General features: G+C 33.3%; 1 protein-coding gene and 1 pseudogene across 7 annotated transcripts in view; both read left to right on the forward strand.

Moving 5' to 3' along the window:
• Positions 1-14231, forward strand: part of DIAPH2 (diaphanous related formin 2) — a 921502-nt gene that overhangs the window by 351896 nt on the left and 555375 nt on the right. The window lies entirely within an intron of this gene.
• On the forward strand, positions 6494-7169 carry LOC129395332 (uncharacterized; annotated as a pseudogene).

Below are 14231 nucleotides of genomic sequence, written 5' to 3' on the forward strand. Positions count from 1 at the left end.
TTCCTGAATTACTTCACTTAGGATAGTGGCCTCCAGTTCCATCCAAATTGCTACAAGAAATGTTATCTTGTTCTTCTTTGTGGCTGAGTCGTATTCCGTATACACACACACACACACACACCACATTTTCTTTATCTGCTCATCAGTTGATGGGCACTTAGGTTGGTTACATATCTTTGCAATTGTGAATTGTGCTGTGATAATCATACAAGTGCAGGTATCTTTTCGATATGACTTATTTTCCTTTGAGTAGATATCCAGTAGTAGGATTGTTGGATCAAATCATAGATCTTTTAGTTCTTTACGAAATCTCCATACTGTTTTCCATAGTCATTTTACTAATTTACATTCCCATCAGCAGTGTAAAAGTATTCCCTTTGTACCACATCCATGCCAGCATCTATTGTTTTTTGACTTTTTTTTTTTTTTTCTTGAGACGGAGTCTCTCTCAGTCACCCAGGCTGGAGTGCAGTGGCGTGATCTCGTCTCACTGCAACGTCTGTGTTTTTTGACTTTTTAATAATGGCCATTCTGACTGGGATAAGGTGGTTATCTCATTGTCGCTTTAATTTTCATTTTCCTAATGATTAGTGATGCTGAGCATTTCTTCATGTTTGTTGGCCATTTGTGTATCTTATTTTAAAAAATGCCTGTTCATGTGATTTGCCCACTTTTCAATAGGTTCATTCATTTTTTTCTTGCTGATTTATTTACTAAGATTTATTTATTTCCCTGTTGTTCAATATTTAGATTGTTTCAAATTATTTGATATTATTATGCCACATAGAATAGTCTTGTATATAAATCCTTTTGTAAATTTCTTATTGAAATTACTGGTGGAAGGATATGAGTTGTTTTGAACTCTTGTTATGTATTGCAAATTTGTTTCTGAAAGGCTTTCAAATTTAGATTCCTACCAGCCGTATGTGAGTAGCAATCATTTAGAACACTCACAAATACTGAGTGTCATGATTTTAAAAAATATTATATTTGTTAAATTGATGGGTGAAAAACTGTATCTTATTGTTTTTATTTATATTTATTTGCTTACTCATGATGTTTAAATAGCTTTATTACATATTGACCGTTTGTTTTCGTCTAATTTTTGTTCATATAGTTTTACTCATTTTTGTTTTACAAGTATAGTATGTTTCTTATTTCTTTAAATATATTTATATGTTTATATTAACCCATTATCACCATTTTTGCAGTTTGCAATTTTTTCCTGAAGTTTTCATTTGCATTTTAATTTTGTTTTAAAGTATTTTAAGATAACCTGTAGTTTTTTTGTGGTTGTGGTTGTTGTTAAAATTAGTGGGACCGTTGAAACTAGAATTTCCCTTTTAGATAAAAATTTTGCATTAGTTACTTCAGGGAAACAGAAGAGTATAATAATTGTGATAGGGACTCAAGAGAAATTATACAAGTGGTGCTATTCATTATCGTTGGCTTCCATTCAAATGGAGCTGGATTTGTTATTTTCCTATTTCTCTTCCTGAGTCTCCATTTGTGACAGTCTCTTGGCAGGATTTCAGTCTACTTCTAACTTTTATACTTGTGGTTGGAGCCCAGCCAGCTTCTCCTGCTTTCTGGGAGGAGCTCACTCTCATCGTACATCTATTGACTTGGATGTCTTGTCATGGTAAAGCAATACGTGGAAGGTATTCAAGTTTCCTGAGACTAAAGTGGGTCATATCTCTGTCCCAAAACTGAATCATTTGAAATCTGAAAGTGACTTTAAAGATCATCGTTTAAAAATCTCACCATGTAGATGAGTCAAATCCAGAGACACTGCTTTTGCTTGCTTTCTCAGGCACACAGACTTCACTGAAGAGTAGTAAGCTTGATTGATTCTCTGACAGCTACATTATATTGTAGAGAACTTTGTTGTTATTGATCTCATTTACACATTTAATTCCTACTCTGTATGTGGGAATATAATATTTTACTGATTTAATAAACCAGGCATGATTTCTTATTGTGTGATTTATTGTGTGATTCTTTTTTGTCACAAACTTTGTAGGTTGAGACTTGGCAAGTAACCTACCCTTGAGGGTTTTTTTTTTTTTTTTTTTCCCCAGATGATGGTATCTGTGGTAGTCTCTCTAAGGCATTATTATGAAGACATTTATTAAATCTCGGTCTATTTGAGTGCCACCTAACGTCTAGATCTCTCAACAGTTTTGCCTAGCCATCATTTCTCAGCTTGGGATGGTGTAGAGAAACATATTATTCCCACCTGAGCTTATAGAACTGTAGCTAACATCATCAGATATCAGGGCTTTGAGCAAGCCTGCTTGTGGGTGGTTTATCTTTTCCAGTGATTTGAGACTTGTGTTGCATTGAATATACTTTGAATTTCACGTGTATCTCTGCTCTATTAGTCTGTATTTGGGTTGTTTTGAAGGATTTTTATTTTAATATGTAGACTGATACATTTTTGTATATGTTGCTGGAGGCGCTTTTGCACTGCTATGTTTTAGAAATCAAAATAATAAATAATGCATATGGTATTCATTGTTTTTCTCCTCTGTCTTTTGATGACTATTAACTTTCATTGGAAGTGTTAGTAACATTTCTTTATTTTTATTTTTACTATTTTAAAAATAATAGTAATAATAATAATAAACATTTAGCTTTTTAGCCAGGTGTAGCATTTCCTAATTTGAAAATGTGCTATTCATTTTTTAAATAGACTATTTTGTAGAGCAGTTTTAGGCTTACAGAAAAAATTATGCAGAAATCTCAGAGTTCCCATATAATTTTCCTCTCCTTCAGAATTTCTCACATTATTAATATCTTGCATTAGGGTAGTACATTTTTTACTGTTGATGAAACAATATTAATAAATTATTATCCTTAAAGTCCATAGTTTATATCATGATTCAGCCTTTGTGTTATACAGTTCTATGGGTTTTAACAAATGTCTTGTCTACTATATACTGATATTTGACTTATCCTTTGATGACAGTGTAATCATTCCTTACATGGTTCATTCATTCATTTCCTCATTTCATATATTTTTTCCTGTAACTATTTATTGAGTACTTCCTGTGGTAGGCATTCTGACAGATGCTAAAGGAAATTGCCAACCTACGCACACCTGATGATGATGTTGAGGTCATTTGTGAGAAAAGGCTTTAAAAGGGAATAACCTTTGCTGACAGAATGGTATGATAATCAGAATGGTACTGATTACTGGCTTAAAATTTCTACTTGTGAAGTGTTTCAATTAAAATAGGAGTAGCATGTTCCAATTATGCTTCAGACATTTATTTGCAGATAAGTGCAGTGTGGGAGCTATGTTAACTGGTGGCTGTACTGGGTATTTCTTTATATCTTCCCTATTTTTTGTTTGTGATGAATATTTCTTTATATCTTCCCTGTTAGAAGCTGTCAGAGGTATTCAAAAAAAGCAGTATTTTTCCTTGGAACTAACTATTCTGGGACAGTGTAAGCGAATGGGAAATTTTGACTTAATGAATTTCCCATTGTAAACTTTCGGCATTAAATCTGTTGATATGTGCAAAAAATTTGTAATATTTACATATCTTTGATGGGGAAAACAGGGTTGATTTCTTTTTACCTAAACCAAGCATTCCAAATAAATAAATACCAGTAGAAATGAAGAGTATAAATAGAAAACAATAGGAAGACTTAATAAGAAGACTTAATTGAGTTAATTCATCTTTTTTTCTGGTTCTGTCATTCCTTTTCTCTTTAGTTGTAAGATTATACATTGACTAGCTAGCAGTGATGCCTTCAGGCTAGACATTAGTATACGTTTTTGGTAGGTTCTTATATAATCTGCCAACTATTACTCTTGCAGAGGTTATTTATTATTATTTTTTGTAACAGTTTAATTGAGAGTATATTATTTGAAGCTAGACTATCTGAGTTTAAATCCTGGCTGCCATGCCACCAGGGGCAGGTGTCTTAACCTCTCTAAATCTCAGTTTCATCTGTCATTATAATAATACTTTTTTAACATGGATGTTAGCATGATTAAATTGATGTACATGCAAACCAGTTCCATTAATCACTGCTTAGAATTTGTTGTGATGATTATATTGTAAGAGACCAAGTTGAAGTTCTTCTTGATCTATAAATGTATTTCTAATGTTTCTTAGATGAATTTGTTGAACATTAAAGAGATTTCCTTTCATGGCTAATGGCTGTGCTTTGAAAATTTTCATATTAAATGTAGAACTATAATCCTCTTTCTGTGTAGATTGTGAAGCTAGTACTTTATTTTCTTTCTCTCAGGCTTCTGATTTATGTTTTCATTGAGTGAATATCAGACCATTGCTAATGTCATAAAATAAAATCCAGAAAATAGATGAGTCACTCATTGAAAATAAAATCTGATCAGAAATCATTTGACTGTGTTACATTTTAAGATAATGAATGCTTGGTTTTTGAGTTTTACTATCATACCAACTTTTCCCATGTGTGCATGTGTGTATACATGTGTATGCATATCAGAAAAACTGAAATACTATTTCTGCTCAATTCTATTTTGTGAAGTCAATCCAACTTTTATAGTCCCATAAATATCAAATAAATGAAATAATTATTGTCACTAAAGTGGAGAAACTATTGCTTCTTCTTATCTTGTTTATTTTGTTTGCTACTTAAATTGACATTGAGGCAAATTTTAAGTGAGTTTATGTTGTGAAACCCTGCTAAAATTTAGAACTCACTGTAGTTTGTTAAAATATGTAAAAATCCATTTTAAGTAAGTATGAAATCCATTGAAGATACTTTTATTTTTTAAGCAACCTTGGAGTGTAGATTTTAAAGAATACTTGTCTGGCAATATCCATAGCTTAAAATATGTAGACATGAATACCGATAGTTGAAAATTAACTTATTTAACCATTTGAAAATGAGATTTCTCTGGGGACTGTGGTGGGGTGGGGGGAGGGGGGAGGGATAGCATTGGGAGATATACCTAATGCTAGATGACGAGTTAGTGGGTGCAGCGCACCAGCATAGCACATGTATACATATGTAACCTGCACAATGTGCACATGTACCCTAAAACTTAAAGTATAATAAAAAAAAAAAGAAAATGAGATTTATTTTGTTTTATCCAGTGAAAAATACAAAACCAAGTAGACATTGTTTTTTGGTTAAAAAGGTCACAAATTTATGACTGTATATGTTACTGGGATTAGAAGTGGTTTCCCTATTGGTAGTTTATCAAGTGAGTGAATACCTTTCTGTGAATATGAACAAGCTTCACCAATTTTAGCAGTTCAATTTTAGAGAAGCTGTGATGAGTTATTTTGCACAAAAGGCTTTATCTTTCAAACTCCTTTGCTATCTTTGCTTGACAGAGAGAGGATTTGATGACTTTTTCAAAACTCCCCTTTACTGCTTCACCTGAGTAATGTTTTAGTTGCCGTGTAATAAAAATGGAGCTGAGAATTGAAAGGCCAAAGCAGAGGGAGTTTTATAGCTTGGGATCTTTTAAGTTTCATGGATTTATTTTGTATTTATATCCTGGGGGGGATGTACATTCTGATATTGCTCAGTTTTTGTCTGTTGGGGAAGTCAGTTGTCCAAAATAGCACTTTATTTTTTAATATAAAAAGAGTAATGATTTGCCTTTAGTGAAGGATAATTTTAATGGTACATTGCAGAGATTTAGTTGGGGAGAAATTATAGGCATTATTTTAATATTTATAAAGTATTTTGAGGGCCATGCAAGAAGGCTGCATGTAAATACACTACCAATAAAGTAACACCACTAATACAATTGAGATACTAAAGAAAGAAAAAATATATACTTACCATCTAGTGAGCAGAGACTTTCTTTCCCTAATTTGCATTTAGAAAGCTCTAAATTAAAATGCTAAAAGGAAGACAAACAATTTCAGCACATGCTGCTGGTTTTGTAAATACAACTTGCTTACTTGATATAATTTTAAATGAATACTCTTGACATTAAGACATCATGCTTTCTGATCATGTATTGGTAAGCCACAGAACAATAGAAATAAGCTTGAAATGGGCATAGTTTTTACCATAGTGTAACTTTAATTGCATGCTTTTATATCTTCAAATTAATTTTTGACATCGCTATACAGAAATAGACTTGTACAAAGAAAAATGAATAACTTGCTTATCTACAAGAGTGTCATTTTACTTGTGAACCATTGTAACAGGTTTTTTGTTTGAGCATACAACAAACAAAATATGTAATGTTGTTTTATCTTCCAAAAATACATTGCTGTATAATAAGAAATTGTAATTTTGCAATAAAAGAAAAATCCACCAAACTGGTATATATGTGATTTTTTTTGTTTGGTCAAACCCTGTAAGTGACAAATTTGACATTTAATGCTATATTGTAAACTATCAGGTATCTTTTTTTCTTGCTTTTTAACATAGCTATTTCTCACGTTTTCTCTTCTTCAACTTCTTTCATGCCTCACCTCTAAATCCCCAAAGTACACACCACACAAACACTTGGAGAAACATAAACATGCACATGTTTGATGACCTACCTCATAATTCATTAACAAATCTAGAAGCACTCCATCAAGAGCCCCTTCATATTCCCTTGCAAAATCTATCAAATTGTCCTGTATCTTTATTGATATTATTTCCTGTTACCATGGACAGAAAGAGTCCCTGTACCTATGGAAGAGCAATCTGTCCACTTGTGCCCTGGTTCCCATTCCTCAGTGATTTAGCTCCTTTCTCCATGCCATATTTATTTTCTCCTTCTCAACTGGATCATTTTCAGCAGCATACTAACATGCTCTAGTGTCTCTTCTCTTGATAGAAAGAACCACTCTCGACCTCATAGCTCACTCCAACTATTCCCTATCTCTCTGCTTCTCAGAGAGCAAAGCCCCTTGAAAAATTTCTCTATTATTCTATTAGTCACTGTCTTACATTGTCATCTCACTCTCAGTCCCTTCCGATTGAACTTTCATGTTCATCATTCCACAGAGTCTACTCTTCTTAAGAACTCCAGTGACCTTCCATGTTTGTGGCTCAATTATTATTTTAACCTCTCAGCAGCATTTTATATATTTGAGCATTCCCTCTTTCTTAGAGGAAACTATGATATTGGTTCTCATGACTTCGTACTCTCCTGGGTTTCCTCCTTCACTAGCCCACTCTTTCTCAATTTGCTTTGTTCACTGCTTTAATTGGTTTTCACATATGTTTTGGAGATGGAACCAATGATACTTGCTGATGAATTGGATTTGTGCGATAAAAGACAAAAAGGAAGCAAGAAAGACTCCTAATTATTTGGCCTAAGCAACTAGTTGATGGTACCATTTATTGAGAAAGGAAAAACTTGGGTGGTGTCAGGGTCAGGGGTCAAGAATAGAGAGTTATGCCTTGGCCATCTTACATTTGAGATTTTTTTTCTAGACTGAAATCATGTTGGAAATGTTGTTTGGTAAGTAGTAACTAGTTAGAGTTTGAGTCTAGAATTCCAGGGATTAGTTATAGCTAGAGGTATCAATTTGAGATCATTAGCACATCGATGGTATTCACATAATACATCGGGTTGAAATTACTTTGTGAAAGAGTATACATGGAGAAGAGAAAAAATTACAGGATAGAAGCCCTGATGCATTCTATCAATTACAGGCCTAAGAAAGGAGGAAGATCCAGCAAAGCAAATTGAGGAAAGTATGACCAAAGAAAGTAGAACACTGTGAGTCATAGAACCAAAATAAGAAAATGTTCTCAGAAGGAGAGTACGATCAAATGAATCAAATGCTACTAAGAGTTTGAACTAGATGCCATGTTGGTGTGAGTTGAAGAATACAGTTGGAGGTGAGAGAGTATAAGCAGTTTGGCTAGACAATTCTTGAAAAGCTTGGCTCTGGAGGAGCATGGAGAAGGTGGTATGTGGGAAGGGTATGGTATTAGGGTATTTTAGGATTTTTTTTTTTTTTTTTTTTTTTTTTTTTTTTTTGAGACAGAGTCTCTATAGGCCAGGCTGGATGGAGTGCAGTGGTGCAATCTTGGCTTACTGCAACCTCCACCTCCCGGGTTCAAGCGATTCTCGTGCCTCAGCCTCCTAAGTAGCTGGGACTACTACAGGTGCACACCCCCATTCCTGGCTAAATTTTGTATTTTTTGGAAGAGACAGGGTTTCGTCATGTTAGCCAAGCGGTCTCGAACTCCTGACCTCAGTTGATCTGTCTGCCTCGGCCTCCCAAAGTATTGGGATTACAGGCATGAGCCACCGTGCCCAGCCTATTTTATGTGTTTTTTTTTTAAATGGGAAATATGGAAGCATCTTTGAATGCTAATGAGAATAATAGTGTTGGAAAGAAAAAGTTGAAGTTGTAGGAGAGAGAGAAAATAAAAAGTGAAAGAAAGAAAAGGGAAGAGTCCTAGATCTACAAGTGGAAGAACTTACCTTTGATAGGAGGATCCTTTTCTCCTTTGTAATGGGAAAGATGAAGATGGTGTAAATGCAAGTTTATTTGCTGGTGGCATGATTATGGGTGGGGAGGTGCCATTTGATAGTTTCTATTTTCTCATTAGTTAGGCAGCAGTGTCATCACCTAACAGTTTAGCAACAGTGTAGTATGGATTGATGTGAAGTGAATCATTTGAAAAAATGTGAAGTAATTATCGGTATAGTGTTGCTGTCATTGCTGGATAATAGACAGTGTTCCCTTGAAATTGATTATTATTACTTTAGAGTGATATTACTCTTCCCAATTATGCTATTTTCTAAGAATGCCATACAAATGCAGGCCTGCAAAAACATATAGAAGCATTAAGGGGAAAGTGCATTAGATAATGATTACTAATGTCAAGGAATACATCTTGGACCATGGAATTTAAACTAGACAGGGAGGCAAGTGAGGACAGGAGAGGAATGATGGACGGTGGGTCAAAGAGCTGGTGGCTTCATTGACATTTAATAATTGGTTCAGCAGGGTTACTTGATCAACTAAACTGGACCTATAGAAAAAAAGATCATCAGTTACGGTGATTGAATTGAGATTTGGGAGGTTGTGTTACTTTTGGTGGTCGGGGTGTGATGATCACAGGATTGAATGGCAGAGGCTGAATTCAGGAAAAGATGGAGAAGTTAAACTGAGAGACTAGAATAGGTCTGATGCAGATGATGAAGTCACTGAAAACAACAGAAGTTAGAGTGAACAAAAAGACTGAGTCCGTTGCTACAGTCTTTAGTAAATGACAGGGGAGTGACTAGGAGATCTGAAGATTAAATGGAAAAGATGGAGTAGCTGAATTATGCTACCTAATACTTATTTCTGTCAACAGGATCATATGAAAATGAAATATTGGCAAACCAATTACTTTATAAACCGATGACTGAATGAAAATCACTTCATGCATTGTTAGAGATAGCCCAATGAAAATGGATTCCGTTGTGTTTATCTAGTTCAGATAGTACATTTAATGAGAACAGTTTAAGTGGAATGACATTTATGATGGTTAGCCATGATTATAATGAATTTTTGAAGCGTAGTCAGTTAGGCATATATAGTACCCTTTATCTATAAATTCATGTTTTAAAATAAATATATATATATAATTATAATCTGTGTTAAAATAAACACTTCAGATATACAAGTTAAAACAGCTTAAGGGATAAAATAGGCTTTTTTTTTTTTTTTTTTTGCTGTGTTCATAGTAACACTATATAAAGGATTTACTTGAAACATTTCAGTTTGCTCAAGTTAGCCAAGTATATACTTTGGCAGGTGACAAGGCTCAATAGGAGTCCTTGTGTTTTAAGTCTTGGTTCTCTGTGACCGTGTGACCTCAGTTCCATAAACCGAAAAATCAAATGGTTGTATTAGGTACTTTTAAGGGATCGTCTGACTTTGTTCTATGATTCTAACAAAAAGAAATTTGAAATATTTGTGTGGAAATTGTATCTTAGCTTTTATCATTGACATCATAATATTATGTGGTATATATCTCTGTACCCCCTTTATATAAGATTCTAAGCTATTGGTGATGGTGTGATTTAATACTTCCGGTTTTCCTTTTATTCTGTAATATAATTTAAATAGGTATTAAATAGGTATTCAAATGATTTCCTTTCAAGCAAGACCAGGAAAACAGCATAATATAGTACACTGAGAAACACCAAGAAAGACCAGTTATACATTACCTTCTATTTGTAAATCATTTCAAACCTACAGAAATTGCAAGATTAAGAATACTACAAAGAACACTTGTATATATCCTTTACCCTACTCAACTACTGTTAAGCTCCTTTTTCTCCTTCTCTCTTTCCCTCTTCCTTAACCCTCTTCCCTCTCTCTTCCTGCCTTCTTTCCTTCCAATCTCCATCTCCATCTCTATTTCTTCTTCAGCCTCATTTAATGTGGAACATTTCCACAGCCATTCTTTGTCTTTTATGACATCAACAATTTGAAAAATATAAATCTCCTTTTTAGAAACATAGCATTCCTTATGATTAGATTCAGGATATATGTTCTTAGCCAGAATTCAGCATAGGTGATACTATATGAGGTATACACCTGGAGGTACTCACTATCTGTCCACCTCTCATTGGAGAAGTCAATTTTCGATTAAGGTATTATGTAATTTCTCTAGTGTCTAATTAACTCTTTTTTTCCTTGGAATTAATAAGCAGTCTGTAGGTAGACACTTTAAGACCATGCACATATCTTGCTCCTCATCAAAATGTTCCCCTAGGTTATCTAACATTTATCATAATGGTTGTAAAATGATACGTTGCCAATTACAGTACTCCTTCCACATATAGCGGTTGGCACTCAGCATTCTACTGTAAGCAAGACCTCTCCTTTCTCATCTATCATTTTTACTTATTGATAGATTTATTATTAGTATGAACTTATAAATTCCCATTTTTCAATGGTTTATAGTTCGTTACTGCAATGCATTACTTGGTGCTAAATTTTTGCCAGATTTAGCCAGTGAGAGCTCCCTCAAGCTGTTCCTGTGAAATGCCTACTTTTTTTTTTTTTTAGCACTACCTTACTTTTTGACATACAAAGACATTTTAGTTTCATCTTGTAGCTACTCTCACACAATCTTCTTTTTTAGTGGGAAATTGTACCTGGATGCTAGGTGTGTGCTCATTGCTACTGGAATGCAAGGAAAGGCAAGTTACTTTTAAGTTAACAGACAACAAACATTAAAAATGTAATTAGGGCATGACTTTTTAGCCATATCATAGGATTGTACTTTTACATATGTCTCATCGGTTTGATGCAGGTGAGAGGTAATTTTGAGCCCATATATAGTAGCCTAATTATAATTAATAATTTTAATTTTTTAAAGTAATAATGTGTGAGGTGAAGGAGTAGCAAATACTTACTTTCCCTAACATAAGAAAAATACCATTAATTGATCTAACGGCCATATATTCATACTCTAGTTGAGTTGCCTCAGTGACTCACTTAATAAAATAAGAAATTAAAATGTCAAATAGAATTTGACAAGAGATTTTAAGGAGAAAACAGAGTCTGTTTCTACCTCAGAAAGTTAGTTAAACAGTAGCTTCAATCATCTGCTATGGAGTACTACAGGTGGAGAAAACAATTCTTGATATTTGTTTATATTTTCAACTTTAAAAATCAGATTATGGGGTTTCATAGAGTTTACTTAAGGTGTGGTAGTTCTTTGATGTTTTTAAAAATATATCTTTATTGTAGTTGGGACATAATATTGAAGAAACTAATTTCTACATGTTCAATGAATTGAATAATTCAAAATTCAATTCAGAACTCATACACTCAGTGTTCTCCTTTATTTTGATATCACTCATGTTTATTTTAAATCCTTTTCTCTTCCTAAGCATCTAATTTTTCCCCTTCATTCTTGTATTACTTTATAAGTGATCTTATTACAAATAAGCATACACTGAGTCATTGCAACAGAAAAGTGCTTCATATACTGAGTTGCTTTCTGTTGCACTTGATATATTAATTGTGCACTTACTATATATGCAAGCACTGTGCAGGCAGCTCTATTTCTTTAAAAGTTACTTAAATTACTGGTGCTTCCAATGAAGCTGGTGGTAGGGTCCGTTCCCTATCTCCAAACTATTAGACCAGCTTGTCAGATGTATTACTCATTAGGTTGCTAAGGCGTAAAGTCAGAATTTCAGATTTATAACATGGTGACATTTGATGTTTTTCTTTTGTTTATTATCAGTGCTGTATCTGATGGTGGAAACAACTATACTTTTAAATCTTCTGTCTCAAAATGTATTCTTCCTAAAATTTCATATTTTTAACCATTAAATTTTCTCTAAAATATATCTTAGAATTGATGGTATACCTTTCCCCCCTTTATCATGACAGTGATGATCAAATCCTTGCTTTGTGAAATATTTGCTTGACATATTTGAACTGGGTAGTTTTTTTAAATGAGTGCTGTTTTTTGAGTCATCTTTTCCTTTTGTTGACTTTTGCTTTATGAATAATCATGTATTCTCACTTGGTTCATTAAGTAGTAGTAGCATAATGATTAGAGTATATTAAAAGAATTTATTTTAGATTGACCCAATCTATGTGAGACATCAACAACACACAAATAATAGAACCATGTTTTTTTGTTTTTTGTTTTTTTCCTCTTCTGGAAAGAAACTACTCTTACTACTAACATTGAAACTAGAGTCATCCTTGGACTTTATTCAAATGTGTCAGTTTTGGAAACCATACAAAGATGTTCGCTTTAGCTTAAGGGAACAGAAGAACTTTGTTATGCTCTTTGAGTGTTACATTAAACTAGATCATTGCCTGAGGAGCCTATTTAATATGTCCATCTGATTTATGATTTTTTTTGTAGTCCTTTTTCCTTTGATTTGTCTTATCTTTGGAAAAGTTGGCGTTTATTTCTATTTTATTTTTTACATGCTGTCAATTAATATCTATACATTCATTACTTTCAGAAATATTGCTTGCTGAACTTAAATTATTTGGAATATTGTGTTTTGAGTTTGCAATCACGGAGTGAAGGTGGTAACATTGTTTCTAGGTTTACAGAATGATTTTGTTAAAAGTATCACTTTCTGTAAATACCTTAGATACCATATAGAATTTAGCTTTTGGTCTTATATAATAGTTAGAACACTATAAATGTAAGTAAGTTTTTATTCTCATTGTTATTATTGATTCAAAGAGACTTTAAATTTCTACAGCAAATCACATTTTATCCCTTTCTGGACATCTACTATCATTAAGGTGATATCAAAGACTGAATAAAATATTTAAGTCATTAAGATTTTAATTCTTAATTATGCAATCTCCCTTGCCAGGGCTATTAACTTTTATAATACAGGGAGGGTAGAAATTCAGCAGAGACATTTATTTATTTTCTTTTATGAACAAGGCTGTATAATTTGCATTTTTTCCAGGTGGTTTGGGGAATATTTAAATAGATCACACAGCTGCTGGCTTGGTGGGTTTGGGGGGTGTGTTTAGCAGATGCTTCCAGAATCTGGAATTTGAAGTATTCTTAATTTTATCTAGAGATGCAGATATCTATTCTCTGGTTTAATTTGTCAGGGGATGACTACTTCTTTGATGTCTTAGTGATATATAACTGTCTTGCTTTGTTTTTTTTTTCTTTTTTTTTTTAATTGGCCACTCACCTCAAGCAATTTTAACAGCTCAGAGGATATATTTACTATAGCCTTTAATAATTAGATGGCTATTCCTATTAAATAGCTGAATGTATTTTTAAGGATAATGTGGGGTTCTTTAATTAGCTTGATAGTTTACCTATAAGAAGGAAAATGAAAACTGCAGCCAGCTGCATTTCCACAGCTCATTTCTGTGTAAGAAGCACGTATCTGGGCTAAAGAAGTATCACTTTCTTCATTTAATCTGAGATGAGACAACATGTGAAGAACTTGGAGCAATCTGATTTTTTGAAAATCTTTTCTCTCATTAGCTGTTTTGCTCAAAAATAAAAGCTGTCAAACAACAGGAATTTGAGATGCTCATGATTGTGTTTATAGGCCTTCAATATAGTATTTACTGAATATAAGTGCTTGTTAAAGCCAATTTATCTGTTAATTCAAACAATTTATTGAACACCTATTATACAAAAGATACTTTGCTAAGTATTTTTGAGGACTATAGATGACTAAGCTAGACTTGGACCCTTACATGTAGGAGCTTAATGTTCAAGAATAAGACGTGTTCAACTATACCAAACATGAAAGTCCTAAAAGTGAAATAGAGATGAAGTGATACTGATTT

The sequence above is a fragment of the Pan paniscus genome, chromosome X (assembly GCF_029289425.2).
Source record: "Pan paniscus chromosome X, NHGRI_mPanPan1-v2.0_pri, whole genome shotgun sequence".
Taxonomy (NCBI): Eukaryota; Metazoa; Chordata; class Mammalia; order Primates; family Hominidae; genus Pan; species Pan paniscus.